We start from the raw sequence: 14,513 nt of genomic DNA, 5'->3' as shown, positions 1-14,513 counted from the left end.
TTGTGAAATCTGGACACTTTATAGCTCTGTGACTCTAAGCAAATCACTATCCCCATTTCTCCCTGTTCCTCATCTATAAAATAATCTGGAGAAGGAAATGACAAACCACTTCGGGGTCTTTGCCAAGAAAACTCTGAACAGAGCCAAGTAGACAAGACTGAAATGACCTAACAAAAATTTGTTGTGAAAAAGGATATCAGTGGAATTTTCTGGCCTTTACAATCATCCGTTTGAGAAGTATACAAAAATTAGAGATGGGGATCTAGCTATTGTACAAGTAAAGATCTGGTGGAGTCAGCAAGGAACAGGAAGTACACTCTCAAAGTACTAGAACAAATAGTATATAGACTTGAAACATCAATATTTTTTACAATTAAATTTTATTTTTTCAGTGAAGGAAAATCCAGAATTTCTTCCATTCACTCCTCTCCTCCATTTAGAAAAAAGTAAAAACACACTCACCTCTTCCCGTATTGTAAGTACATACAGTGGAGCGAAACAAATTCTTGCATAGGTCATGTTCAGTTTGCACTGAGTTAATAATCTGTCGGGGGAGGGGAGGTTAGCACGATTCATGATGAATCTTCTGGAATTCTAGTTGGGCAGTATATTGAATAGAGTTCCTAAATCTTTCAAATTTGTCTCTCTTTATAAAATTGTTATTGTACAAAATGATTTTCTAATTCTGCTCACATTAGTCTCCATGAGTTCATACAAGTATTCAAGTTTCTTTGGAACCATATCCTTCATCTTTTCTTATACCACAATAATATTCCATCATATATCATACCATACTTGTTTAAGTCATTCCCTAATTGATGAGTATCCCTTCCATTTTCAATGTTTTGCTACAATTGAAAGAGATATAAACATTATATATATATATATATCACAGGGTTATATTATCTAAACTTTTAGAAGTTCCATCTAGACTTCTGTGAGCTTTAATTATTCCCACATCCTTCTGGCAACTCTTAGAAGAGAATAAAGGACTGGACTCAAGTATATTTGAAGAGTAAGCTCCTTTTTCTCTACAATGTAGCTTCTATAACCCTATCAATGTAACCTGTCAAATAATCAAGGCAGTGTTTCAAAGTTATCTTTTAGTACAGTTATAGAAAAAGAAAGCTTTCTTCCTCACTTTACCATTTTGCTAAATCTGAATTTAATTGTGTAATTAAGAGTGCTGTCTAGTTCTACTAAACCAACTAAATGCTATTGATTATATGCAACTTAATGAACAAGAGGATGCAAAATGAGAGCCTAGAATTAAAGAACAGATTAGTTTGTGCTCAGTACCAAAACAGTGTTTATATGTGTATGAAGGTGAAAGAGAAAGATATTAGGAGCAAATTGTCCTAAGGCCTCAGCTGTGTTGTAAGAAATTATGAAAATGTTCTTAATCTCACTTGAATCAAAGACCTAAACAAATTCCCTTTACATTTTCTTTTTTTATGCCACAGCTATTTCCAAAAACACCCCCCCCCACCTCACAGAAACCGTTTTATAAAAGACAAAAATTGTTGAGCAAATTTACAATTACATCTAACATCATAGGCAATTACCTCCATAAATCTACCACCTCTGTATCATTACTGATCTTTATGCCTAATATGAATGCTGCTTATATTTATATTATTGTGGACATTATACATATTGATCCTTTTGCTCTGCTTTCATTAAAAGTAAATTTGCATTTCTAGGTTTACCCAAATTACTCACTTGTTACATTTTATGGTATAACAATAGCTATTACATTACACTCATATATCAAAATCAACCAATATCTGCAATATGTTTTAAAGTTGTGAATTCATATCCTTTTTTATCTGTGTTAATTAGAGAACAGATTTATAACAGTAAATTTAAATTCAGAAAAGAAGGTAGCACTGTTCATGGTGAAATGGAATAGATAATCCATGATTTAAAGTTACTCAATGAACATTTATTAAATGCCTGCTTCATGCAAGATGCATAAGTTCAGGGGATACAAAGGCAATACCTGCTTTCAAGAAGCTCATAATCGAATGGGGAGAGACAACATACAAACAACTATAACGAACAAACTATATATCTAGGATAAATTGGAAATAACATAGCTTTACTGATACTCATTAATTGAAAAAAAACTATCTAGAGAAAGGTCTCTAGCACCTTGACTGGATTGTCTAAGGAGGAATCTATAGATTTAAAGTGTTGGTCCCGAGTTAGGAAAACTTACATTCAAAGTGTGTGCCTGGGCAAGTCACTTAATCTTTGTTTCAGGTTGCTCTTCTGTAAAATGGGGCTAAAAACTACCTTACAGGATCATTATTAAGATAAATTGAGATATTTGCAAAGCACTTACATTCATATGTAGGGCAATCTGAACTTAGGAAATGGGAACTACAAGAGATTTTTGAACAGAATAAAACTAAGAAATAAAGGTAAGATTTGGAATAAAGTTAAATTCAGTTTTGGAAACACTAACCTTGTGGTGTCAGAAAATATCTAGGTGGAGATATGTTAGCTTGAACTATGTGTCTGGGATCTGGTGAAAGGTTGAGTAATATCTGGACATGATCAGCAGAGGTAATAGTAGAAGCTGTGGGATTAGACAATATGGTCAAAAAAGAGAAATAGGTGAGAAAAAAATTCAGAGAATACTCTTTTTTAGTGATAGGAAATGAGAGAAAGGACAGAAAAGTAAGAAAACAGAAAGAATACAGTGTTGATATAGTACAAAGAATACTTGTTAAGCAATATCAATGTAAAAAAAGAGGTGGTCAATATTTAGAAATCCTAGGGGGCTCAGCCACTTCCTAGCTGTGTGACCCTGGGCAAGTCACTTGATCCCCATTGCCTAGCCCTTACTACTCTTCTGCCTTGGAACCAATACACAGTATTGGTTTAAAAAGACAAAAAAAGAAAAAGAAACCCCAGGGGGCCAGGATCAGAGATAAGAGGACCCTAGACTCTTCCTAGCTGTAAGAACCTGGGTAAGTCACTTAACCCCATTGCCCAGCCCTTACTGCTCTTCTGACTTAAAACCAATAAAAAGTATTGATTCTAAGAGTTAAGTATGGGTTTTAAAAAATAGAAACAGTTATCTGAGGGATGAAAGAGGATGAAGGTTGAAGAAAGGCCATTAGATTTGGAGATTAGATCACTGGTGGGACAGTTTTAGGAGAGTAATAGAGACCAAAGTCTAATTGCAATGAGCTGAGGAATGAATGGATAATAAAACAGAGGCAGAAAATATAGACTCTTTCCCCTCCATTCTTACAACTACAATAAAAAATCTTCATACACACAAAAGTTATTTATAGCAGCAAATATTGGAAGTGTCAACTGAAAGATTAGAGAATGACTGGACAATCTGAGTAAAAGGAATGCAAAGAATATTACTGTGTGTTGAGGAACAACAAATATGAAAAATTAAAAAAACCTTGAGAAGATTTTTATGAATTGATGCCGAGTAAAGTAAGCAGGACAATTTACATAATGACCAGAATATTGTATAGGACACTACCAAGGAAAGACTTTAGGATTCACTGCTGTGATTAATCAATGACTTCTGAAGACTAATGGAAAAGTATGTCTTGAGTAAAGCCTGCTCTCTACTTCTTGGCAAAGAGGTTATAGATTAGTAGTACACAATGAGATACATATTTTCATATATGATCTATGTCTGTATTTGCTTGACTATAACTAAAATGGGAAAGCTCTAAGAGGCAGGGATTTTCAGAGTGACAGTAAAGTAAGAAAAAACAGCATAGTTAACACATTAAAAACCAAAACCAAAACAAACAAAACCAAACAAAAAATAGCAGATGAGGTAGGCAATGCTAATATGATCCTCAAAATAACTGCCCAAGACTGCAAAAGTGATAGAGAGCAGGGTCCAGAAAGAGAACAGAAAAGAGGACACATATAACTATTAAAAAAGGTCACTTATATAGTATCATTATCAGCTGTTAGGTCAATAAAAATCTAATTCAGAGCTCTCTTTTATTTAAACTTTTGCCTTTTGTCTTAGAATTAATACTAAGTATCAATTCCAAGGCAGAAGAGTGGTAGGCAATTCAGGTTAAGTGACTTGAGACCAAATTTGAATCCAGAACCTCCTGTCTCACAAGCCTGGCTTTCTTTTCTATCCACTGAGCCTCCTAGCTGGCCAGAAAACTTTCTTTTTACTTTTATATTTACACTATGGGAAGGTAAACTATTTTGATTAGGATCATTTAAAAAGTGAAGTAAAATTATAAACTGCAGACCAAATATTCCCTTTGGTATAAGTGTTTTCCAGTTTTAAGCAGATTCATTACACACTAACATGTGGCATGAAGGTAAGTTGGTAAGGAACACTCTATTACTGAAGGAAAATATGTTGCTTTTGTAGTTCATCTTTGTAAAGCAGGAAGAAATGAACAAAAAGTTAATTGGTGGTCATCAAAACCAATTAGTAAAGAGTTCTACAATGTCTACTATGAACCCAAAATTGTTTTTAGAGGGGTATATAAAAGAATTATAAAATAGCATTGGAGGTTGATCAACTCCATTTCTATCTTTGGTGAACAATGGAAATTTGAGGGTACTTATACTATTAATATCTGTTGGCACTGACATCAAGGCATTTTCTTTATTTGATGATGAAAGAGATAAGCAATTTTTACAGTTGTTGCAGGAGGCTCTTCACAGTTATATTAATATACTTTATTTTTTTTTATATCCAAATTAATGGCAACTATAATACTTCCAAAAGAGAGCAACTTATCATGTAGAACTAATGATGACTAAGAATTGACTACTGGAGTAAATGTTATCTCTTCTATCTCTAGTTAAGAAATCATTTCAATAATCATTTATTATAAATATACAAGTTATAAGGATGCTTCCATTTCTATGGTTAAGATAATATGAATTAGTGATATTTTGCCTTGAAAAAGAATATGGCAGCAGAAACATACTAGCTCTCTCCAACTTTCCTTATGTTTTCCTGCAGAGAGTTGAATTAAGAGCTTTGGGTAGAAGCTGCAGATTTTTGACTTGATGCAAGAAAGAGTTATTTATGAATAGAACTAATCTCAAGTAGAATAGGAGATGTCTTGGGGTAGGTAAATTTCCCCTAGGTAAATGTCTTCAAGTGAAAGCTCAGGACAAAAGCTCTGGCTATATCCAAAGTGGATATAAAAAAATATGGAAGGTAAACCAGCAAAGAGATTAAAAAGGAACAGTAATGCAAGAAGAACCAGGAGAAATCAGTCTTGGCAAAAAGGACCATTTCTTTGTCAGATACTGGCAATTAAGGAAATACTCAAAGCTGAAGTCAAGAATATGGGATGAGAAATACAGAAAAGGGTTTTAATTATATTGGGAAAATGTGATTGTTTTATACAGTGGAAGAAGGTAGGCTTGAGAAAAGAAAAAGTTTGTAATATTCAGGGAAAAAAAGATAAGAGAATCAATGAAGAGTAAAAAGACTGTTTTGTTGCAGTGAGGACCTAACTGAAATTAAATAACATAAACTAGTGGATGCCAAGGCTTTATGATTTTCTCTAGCTCCAATCAACAGCATATGAATAGGAGTGAAGGAGACAGATGGTGGGAATAACCCAGGGATTGAGTTTGGCAAGATGTGAATAGCGATAGGACAAGACAGCAAGAGATTCTAGAGGAGCAGATGGGTGTAAGGTTGAAATGGTTACACAGGGGTCAAGATTGAGAAATGAGGAGAATATAATCAGAGTAGGTGTGATGATCTATTAAGGTATGAACAGAAAAAGGAAATGAGTACTTAAAAAATTAGAAACCTAAATGTGTCCACCTTCATGAAATACTGAAAACTTTTAATTCAAAAAACAGAATTTGGAATAACAAAAGATTCTATAGAAAAAAATATAAATGCTCTGCCTGTAAATAAAAGCAAATAATATGTATGCCTATACTGAGTGGTGGGAAATCTGATTTGGTTAGTGCAAAAGTACAACAGTTCTTACAGAATTTATTTATGCAAGCTTAATTATATACAAAAGCAGTAAAATATTTCACAGAATAGTTGTATTTATCTAATTCATCTTTAGTCTAAATTAAGATTGGGATCCATGAACCACTATGGGATAGATGTTAGGGGTATGGCTCTATAAACTTGGTTGGGAAAAATTTACATCTTTATTTTGATATAATTGCTTTCTTTTGTAATTCCATGTATTTTACTTAATGCATTTAAAAACAATTCTGAGAAGGGATTCGCGCAGGTATCCCCAAGACTGCCAAAGGAAGTCAAGGCTCAAAAAAGTTTAAGAACCTGGCCCAAAGCAAAGCTATGGGGATACTTTTTTGGGGTGGTGGTGTTTTCATAAATGAACAGTTAGAAGAAAAAAGAGGAACCATTACCTTGCAAGATTATTTGTTCAGTTTTGGGTAAATCTTTAAGCAACCATTATGTTCAAGCTTCACACAAAGTGTTAAGGCTACAAAGACAAAAGTAAAATGGTTCCAGCTCTCAAGGGGATTAACATTTAAACCTTGGAGACAACTAAATACAAGATAATAGACAGTACATTACAAGTGAATACAAGGTAGCGGGAGGGTGCTAGGGCAGAGAGTACCAAGAACAGTTTCACAAAGGTAGAAAATAAGAAAGGCTTTAAAGACTTTTTAAGGGACTCCAAAGGGCAGGAAAAAAATTGAGTACTCCCAAGTCAAGAAGATTCTGGTAAAGATCAAATGAGAGAATATTTGTAAAGTGCTAAGTGCTATGGCCAGCACATTACAGGCACTGTATCAGTGATGATGATAGCCAATGCAAAAGGATGGAGAAGAGAGATGGAAGTGTCATCTATGAGGAACATCATTTATATCAATATGGCTGTCAAGTTGGTAGAAGGGAGTAGTACCAAATAAGAATGTGTAGGGAATCACTTGGGGGCTATGCTGAGGATAAGAAAATAGAATAGAACATAATAAGGAAATGCTTACATGAGAAGTTAGGGTGAAAGAAAACTGTCATATCACCACAGAGAAGAAATAGCTGGTGAGGAAGATTTTTAAGATTAAAATTATTCCTTTTTTACACAAGTGAAGTGAGGGACTAGCCTTGGAGTAAGGTGGAAACCCAACTTCTCTGACCCCAGGGCATACCATATAACTTCAGTGTCTCAGGTGGTTTTCTTTTAAGTTTATAAAATGACTTTTGCAAGGAGGGAAGGAGTTTCAACACCATAAGTTTCCAATTTTTAAAAATCACATGTCTTGAAATCAATAAAAATATTAAATTGTTAACATGATTTAAAAGACAATATTTACGGGGGCAGCTGGGTAGCTCAGTGGATTGAGAGCCAGGCCTAGAGATGGGAGGTCCTAGGTTCAAATCTGGCCTCAGACACTTCCCAGCTGTGTGACCCTGGGCAAGTCACTTGACCCCCATTGCCTACCCTTACCACTCTTCTGCCTTGGAGCCAATACACAGTATTGACTTCAAGACGGAAGGTAAGGGTTAAAAAAAAAATAAAGACAATATTTACCACAATTTAAGATAGTTACACAATGAAATGTTATGAATTTTGCATTGGGGTCTAAATGTGCCAGATGAAAATTGTCTTATTCATTAACAGAATTATTTGCAGTTATTTCATATACCATTTATTGTATCTGAACAGACTTTGTATGCCTTTGGGTTGAAGAATGGAGAACAAACCATAGGAGAATGTTGGGGGAAAAGGTACATCTTTAGAAACAATAGCTTCTTGGGCTAAAAAGCCATTCTTCTAGGAATCCACTCATGCTATTGGAACAATGAGATTAAATCCTTCCTACTACCTAATTCCAATATTCCTGGTAATGAGAACAATTTTCAAATTCCAAGTAATTATTTTGTTTTAGCAAGGGGCCTAAAAGGGTCCAACCATCTCATTTTCCAGATGAGAAAATGGAGGCTTAGAAAAGGTCACTGACGATTACAATTCCTTCTTTAAATATTTAGTATCACCACCACCCCCAATTTAAAAAACCTTTATTTTCAACCACATTTCTCCATTTGGTTTTAGTCTTTTAAACATAGATAACATAATATTCATGGACAAGCAGCATTTTTCAGAAATAACTGGATTTTAAACCTAAAGCAAAAAAAGAAAAGCCACAATTCTAGTTGAGAAGAAAAACGTCATAGACCCAAGTGAAGTTATCACTTTACTGCCAATAGATTGATTCCATTAGTTTACTTAATGTTTTTCACCAGTAGAGATCATAGTATACTCAAATAGAAATAGCAACACTGTGTGATGCCATCTTTGGAACTTTCCTCTTCTTCCTCATTCCACTCAGTAAAAATCACATGGCTCAGAATCAATCAGATCTTTCACTATCTCTTGACCACCTCCTATCACATTCCTTTTCTTTACCACCATTGCCACATCATGCTCACAATCTCTCCATTTAGAATGACATTCACAAAGTCTTGATTGGGACCCATGCTTCTTTTGATTATGCCCATAAAACTCCCGCCTTAGTTGTCTAGAGATGGGTTTCAGATATAAAGTTACAGAAGCCTTTTCTAGTACCTTCTCCCATTTCATATTGGTGACAGCAAACTTCTCTGAAGTCAGTTACAGGTAAAAGTTCTGCATGAATTGGCTGTCCATTAAAACAGGGATTAAGTCAATGACAGCCTTTTCTGCATCTTCTTCACAATGAAACTTTACATATACATTTCCTACAATATGATCCCCAAGGTTATCACAAACATTCATCTTCTCAACTTCACCATACTATTTTTGTACAAATCTCCTCAAAAAATTCATCAGTACTCTTACATTTTGACATCACTCACTGCATTAGTGTGAGCCATCAACTGTCTGTGCACTGTTTTGGGGGTTATGATAGATATCTTGAATCAAGATGGTCTGGCTAAAGGTTGGTTTATTGTGCAGCAGAGAACATCTGTCTCCATGACAATAAGCTCCAATTTTGAAATAAAATGAACAATGGAATGGAGGCCAAATACTCTGCCATTTCCCTCCCATGGACACCTCCTCTACCACTGAGGTTGCCAGATGCATGCCTAAATATTCAGTATTAAATAAATCCCTTTTCTACACTTATTCACAAAATGTTTCACTAGATCAATGATCTCACCGATATAGGCAGGAGAGTTCTAACAAAGCTTATAACCTAAAACATGAAAATTATATCACTTTAGAATCTTTGTTCTGAGGGCCTGATTTTCCATCACCTTCCAGGCTAAGAAATACATATTACATTCAGAATCCCAATACTTTCCAAATATACAAAACGTTCTAATTGTACAGAACTGTAAATGCTCCATTTTTCTTTCTACTCTTGTAGTAAAAAAAAAAAAAAGATAAGACATAACAGAAAAAGGATAGTTAAGATATCATTTAGTAGTTAATTTCCTAATCAAAAAGTAAAACTACAGTTTTAAGTGGAATGAGTCAGTTACATAATTGGTCAAAAAAGGTTATTAAAAATCCATCCAATAGAAAAATTCAGGAATAGAAATTGTCAAATTGCAAAAACTAATCCTTAATGCCTGTGCCATGAGTTTATCACTCCTCTGCTGACTCTAGCACAACATTATTCAGGGACTCATTCCTTTGATTTACATGCAAACTTAATCTCTATCAATCAATCAAAGAGTATTTATTAAATAAGCACCTTTTATATATAATATACTATGCTAGATTCTACAAAAAAAAAAAGCAAAAAACGAAATACAGTAAGATAGAAAAGCTTTGCTCTGACACAGACATGGATTTGTTAAATGAAAACTCTGGACCAAGTCTGAGAGCCAAAGTTTGGTTCAAAACAATGTAATGATTTATACTAATGCTTTTTAGAGTGAGAATGAGTGTGACTGTGAAAACTGCTATGAGACTTTATGTTACTTGAGAAAATGGTATGGATTTAGAGTATAATTAAAATTTTTTATTTTACACATTTTTAAGCCTTTTTTCTTTGATTTTCAATTGCATCTACCAGAATTATTGAGTTTGTGTAAAAGTATGTCTTCTGTTCTCAAGGAATAATATATTTCATCAGGGTATATACCAAAGAAATACAGTGGATTATAGTGGGAGGGTAGTAATAGTTGGGGATGATTAGAAGTGTATTTATATAGAAGGTGGTACTTCAGTTGAACCTTGAAGTTAGGAAATCTATGATGCAAAAGTGAGGGAATATATTCCAGATGTGAAGAATAGCCACGGCAAAGCCACTGAGATAGGGAAAGAAAATGCCTTAAATATGGAACAAAGAGGTCATCTGGCTGGACTATGGAGTAGGAAGCCAATGTATGATGCAGTTGTAAATTGAAGATGGAACCAGGTTGAGAAAGACTTTATTGCTATTTATTGTTTATTGTAAGGACAAGAGAATGACTATGGTTTGAGTAAGGGAAGGGTAGTTAAGAGAATCAACCATTTAAGTTTTTTTTTTTTTTAAATGGGACAGGAACTATACTAAAGAGAATATAAAAAGAGGCAAAAGTTCATATTCTAAGTTCATATTCTGTTAACAATTTAATGAGGGAGATAACATTCAAACAAATGAATAAATGAGAAATTAACAGAGAAAAGGCAATAAAATTAAGAGTGATTGGGAAAGGTTTCCAGTAGATGATGAGATTTTTAGTTGAGATTTGAAGAAACCAGGCAAGTAAGTGGAAGTTAAAAGAGTAAGAGCATTCCAGTCCTGGTGGATAGCCAGAGAAAAATTCCCCGAGCCAAGAAATGTTCTAACTAGGTGGGACAGTGAATAGAGCTCCAAGACTAGAATCAGAAGATTTATGAGTTCAAATCTGGCCTCCAATGCTAACTAGCTGTGAGACCCTCAGCAAGCCACTTAATCCTGTTTGCCTCAGTTCTTTGTCTATAAAATGAGTCAGAGAAAGAAATGGTAAACCACTGTGATATCTATGCAATAAAACTTCAAATTGGGTTATGAAGACAGGCCTGAAACAACTGAACCACAACACAGAAAAGTGAGAAAATTAAGAAGATTCAAAAGCATATGGTAGTCAATACGGTTAAGAAGACCGGAAAGGTAGGTTTTTAGGGGCTTCTTGCCTTTGAATGGGCCACACCTAGGAATTTATATTTGATTCTGGAGGAGATAGTCATGCTTTAGGAAAACCACTTCTGCTAAAAGGAGGATGGATTAGAGCAGGGAAGAGTTGAAGCAGTGTGAAGTGACAAGGACTAACCAGGAAGGTAGAAGTACCAGGAGAAGTGGGAATACCTGATGAATGTGGGAAAAGTGAAATTTACATATTTTGGTATAGACTGGATATGGGAGGTGAAAGTGGTGAGGAGTGAATTACACCTAGGCTGTGAGCTTGGGGGACTGGAAGATGGCAGTGGCACTGAAATTAATTGGAATTTTGGAAGGGGGTAAAGAGATTGGGGGAAAAAGGATGTGTTTGGTTTTGGACATATTGAGTCTAATATGTCTACTAGATATCCAGTCTGAAATGTGTGAAAGGTAATTGGGGCTAAAGGAAGACAGGGGAGGAGAGATAGATTTGAGAATCATCAATACAAACATGGCAATTTAATAAACTCCTGGAGCTGAGGGAGATCATTAAATGAAGTAGTTTAGAAGGGAGAAGAAAAGGTGACCCAGGAAGAAGTCAGACAGGTAAGAGCAACATCCCAAAAACCTAGAGAAGAGAGTATGAAGGTGATCAAAAAAGTGTGAAAGGCTGCAGAGAAGTCAAGGAAAATAAGGATGCAGATTTAGCAATAAATAGATTCGGCAATAAATAGATCACTGCTCACTATGGAGAATTGATTCAGTGGATTAGATGTTGGAAGCCAGGATGTAAGGCGTTAATAACACCTAATAAGGAGAGAAAGTGAAGCTCCTATTACAGACATCTTTCTCAACAAGTATAGTCACAAAGGGTAGAAGAAATATAGGACAATTGTTTAGCAGAGATGGAAGGTTTTTGGAGGAGAGGGAATATGTTTTAAGGCAATTGGGGAAGGAACTAGTAGATAGGGAATAGTTGTGTTGAAAGAGGACAGAAAAGGATTGCCTATGGAGGTACAGTGAGATCACTCAAATAATCACTTTAGGTAGGCAGCCACAGATTGTAGCAGTGAGACCAATTAGGAACAGTCCAGGTGGAAGGAGATGAACATATGAACTACAGGGAGAGTGGTGAGTTATGCTGAAATTACAGCTCTAGGAGGGAACAAACAATGAAGAGTTTGTAAGAGGGGCACATATGGGTGGGAAATAATGAATTTTGCTTGGGACATATTTGCAATAGATAAGTGAACTAAAATGATAAGTGAGAGAATAGTGATAAAAATTGGAACTCTGCTTTCATTAGTATAGATGAAAATAGAAAATCCCTCAACATTGAGTTTGCTTACAGTAGTGATGGCGAACCCTATGACAGAAGTACCAAAGATGGCATGCAGAGTGCTCCCTGTGGGCAAATGCACTATCTCACATTAGTTTGTTACTAGAAAGTCAGAGGAATTTGGGTGGAGCAGTTCCTCTCCATGGAGCCTGATAACATTTTTTTATATCACTTGCCTCTCCACCCAGCAGCCCAATGGAAGGGCTTTTCCCCTCCTCTGTGTTGGTTAAGGGGGGGTGGGGCACATGGCATGTGGTCTCAAGAGGAGGAGGGGGGAAGGCATGGCACATGGTCTTTAATAGGTTTGCCATCACTGACCTAGAACAATTGTTAAGTGATTTGTCCAGCTCAACAAAGTCAGAATGCATAAGAAGCAGGATTTCCTTGGCTCCAAGGGCTTCTGAAGTGAGGGAGTACAGAATAATGGGGATGGGGTGCCCAGAGTAGGAAGCATGATACTGGAGATCAAAACAGTATAGACAGAGGAATAGGTGAATTGGTAAGGAAGCAAATAAAGAACAGTGGTCCAAAAGCTCAGAAAGAAGAGAATATTTAGGAGAAGAGGGTGTTCAATGGTATCAAATGTCTCAGAGAAGTCAAATAGGAAGAAGTCTGAGAATAAGCTAGATTTGTCAAATAAATGTTCACTGGCACCTCTGGAGAAAGTAGTTTCATGTGAGTGATAAGGTCAGAAGCCAGACTACAAAGGAATGAGCAGGGAGTCAGAGAAGAGGAAGTAGAGGCAAGGAGGGCAAAAAAACTTTTTCTAAGAGTTTAGTTGAAGGAAAGAGATGTAGGATAATAGCCTAAGAATAAGGCAGTGAGTTTTTTTTAATTGTTGTTGGGGAAAGAGACAAGTTTGAAGGAAATAACCAGTAGATCAGGAAGAAATAAAGATGAATAGGAAGAGGGAGAGATTGCTCATAAATATGCTAAAAGTCTTCCTTTGAATTTTCTGTACCATTTAGTTGCTATACCATCCCTTCTCTATTTCATGACAAAACTTTCTGGAAAAAAGTTGGTCACATATGTTGGAACACATATTGCTACAATGTTCTTTTATGCAAAAATATTTCATGTGTCCATAACCCCTCCTTCCATACCAGTTTCAATTCTAAGCCAGAAAAGCAGCAAGGACTAAGTAATTGTGGTTAAGTGACTTGCCCAGGGTGGGTAGATGAGGCAAGGAAATGAGGACCAGATTTGAAACCAGGTCTTCCTGTCTCCAGGCCTGATATTCTATATCTACTGCACTACCTAGTTTCCTCTCTGTACCCATAAATTTTAAATAGTTTCCTAATGCTGACCAAGTAAGATTTCAACTCCATCTCCAGGCAAGATTCTCTAAAATAACATTATAATACTTAAAGCTGAAACTGACTTAAAGATCAGCTAGACTAATTCTCTCTTTTACAAAATACATAATCTAAAGCCAAGAGAGTTTAAAATTTGTTGAAGGTTACATAGCTATTTAGTAGCACCACCACAATTAAACTCGGGTGCTCTGGCTACAAACACAGGGCTTTTTGACCAGTCTTTTTTCTTATATTTGAAATTACAGCCAAATAACTGCTTGGGATATTCTGTATGTGACCCATACTTTGTTTCTTTCATGGAGATTGGTCACACAATGTTCTTTGTTCTCTCCGAAACCATATTCATCTTAATTTCCACCTATTTGTAATAACAACAAATAAAAACAACTTTCACACCACACTATGGGAAAACAGCCAAATATATTTTATTATACAATTGCAATGGAAAATGTAGCAACATTAAAAAAAGATCAATGACAGGTACAAAGAAACACAGGTTTACATTAAATAAGCTAAAAAGAGGTCAATAAATTGGGGGGGGGGGAGATTAGGGAAATAATTTGATTTTTAAAAAAGCATTTATTAAGTACCTACTACTCAGTAGGGCACTGAAATTCAAAGATAAAAACAAAATATTAACCACCTAAGAAAGTCCTTGCATTCTCCAAGGAGAATTAAGAAATTCATACCATTGCAAAATAAATAAATCAAGTTTTAGGTAACAATAATTTGAAGATCCATGGAATGAAAATTTCAAGAGAGCAAAACAAATTCTTACTTTAAAAAGACTTTTAATTACAATATAATTGGGGCTTTAAGGAAGATTAGTA

At 35.3% G+C, this 14,513-nt stretch overlaps 1 protein-coding gene and 1 pseudogene across 30 annotated transcripts in view; both read right to left on the bottom strand.

The window, feature by feature from the left end:
- R3HDM1 (R3H domain containing 1) overlaps positions 1-14,513 on the bottom strand; it is a 159,040-nt gene that overhangs the window by 121,517 nt on the left and 23,010 nt on the right. Inside the window, exon 2 of one of the 30 annotated variants that reach the window (XM_056793772.1) lies at positions 2,471-2,584. The exons of the other annotated variants lie outside the window; for them this stretch is intronic. The gene's annotated coding sequence lies outside the window, so the exon portion shown is untranslated. The remainder of the gene's footprint in view (positions 1-2,470; positions 2,585-14,513) is intronic. 30 annotated transcript variants of the gene reach the window in all.
- Positions 2,593-14,513, bottom strand: part of LOC130453688 (splicing factor U2AF 35 kDa subunit-like) — a 28,182-nt pseudogene continuing 16,261 nt past the window's right edge.

The sequence above is a fragment of the Monodelphis domestica genome, chromosome 4 (assembly GCF_027887165.1).
Source record: "Monodelphis domestica isolate mMonDom1 chromosome 4, mMonDom1.pri, whole genome shotgun sequence".
Lineage (NCBI taxonomy): Eukaryota > Metazoa > Chordata > Mammalia > Didelphimorphia > Didelphidae > Monodelphis > Monodelphis domestica.
Note: the sequence above shows the minus strand (reverse complement) of the source record. Positions and strands in the feature narration are given on the sequence as shown.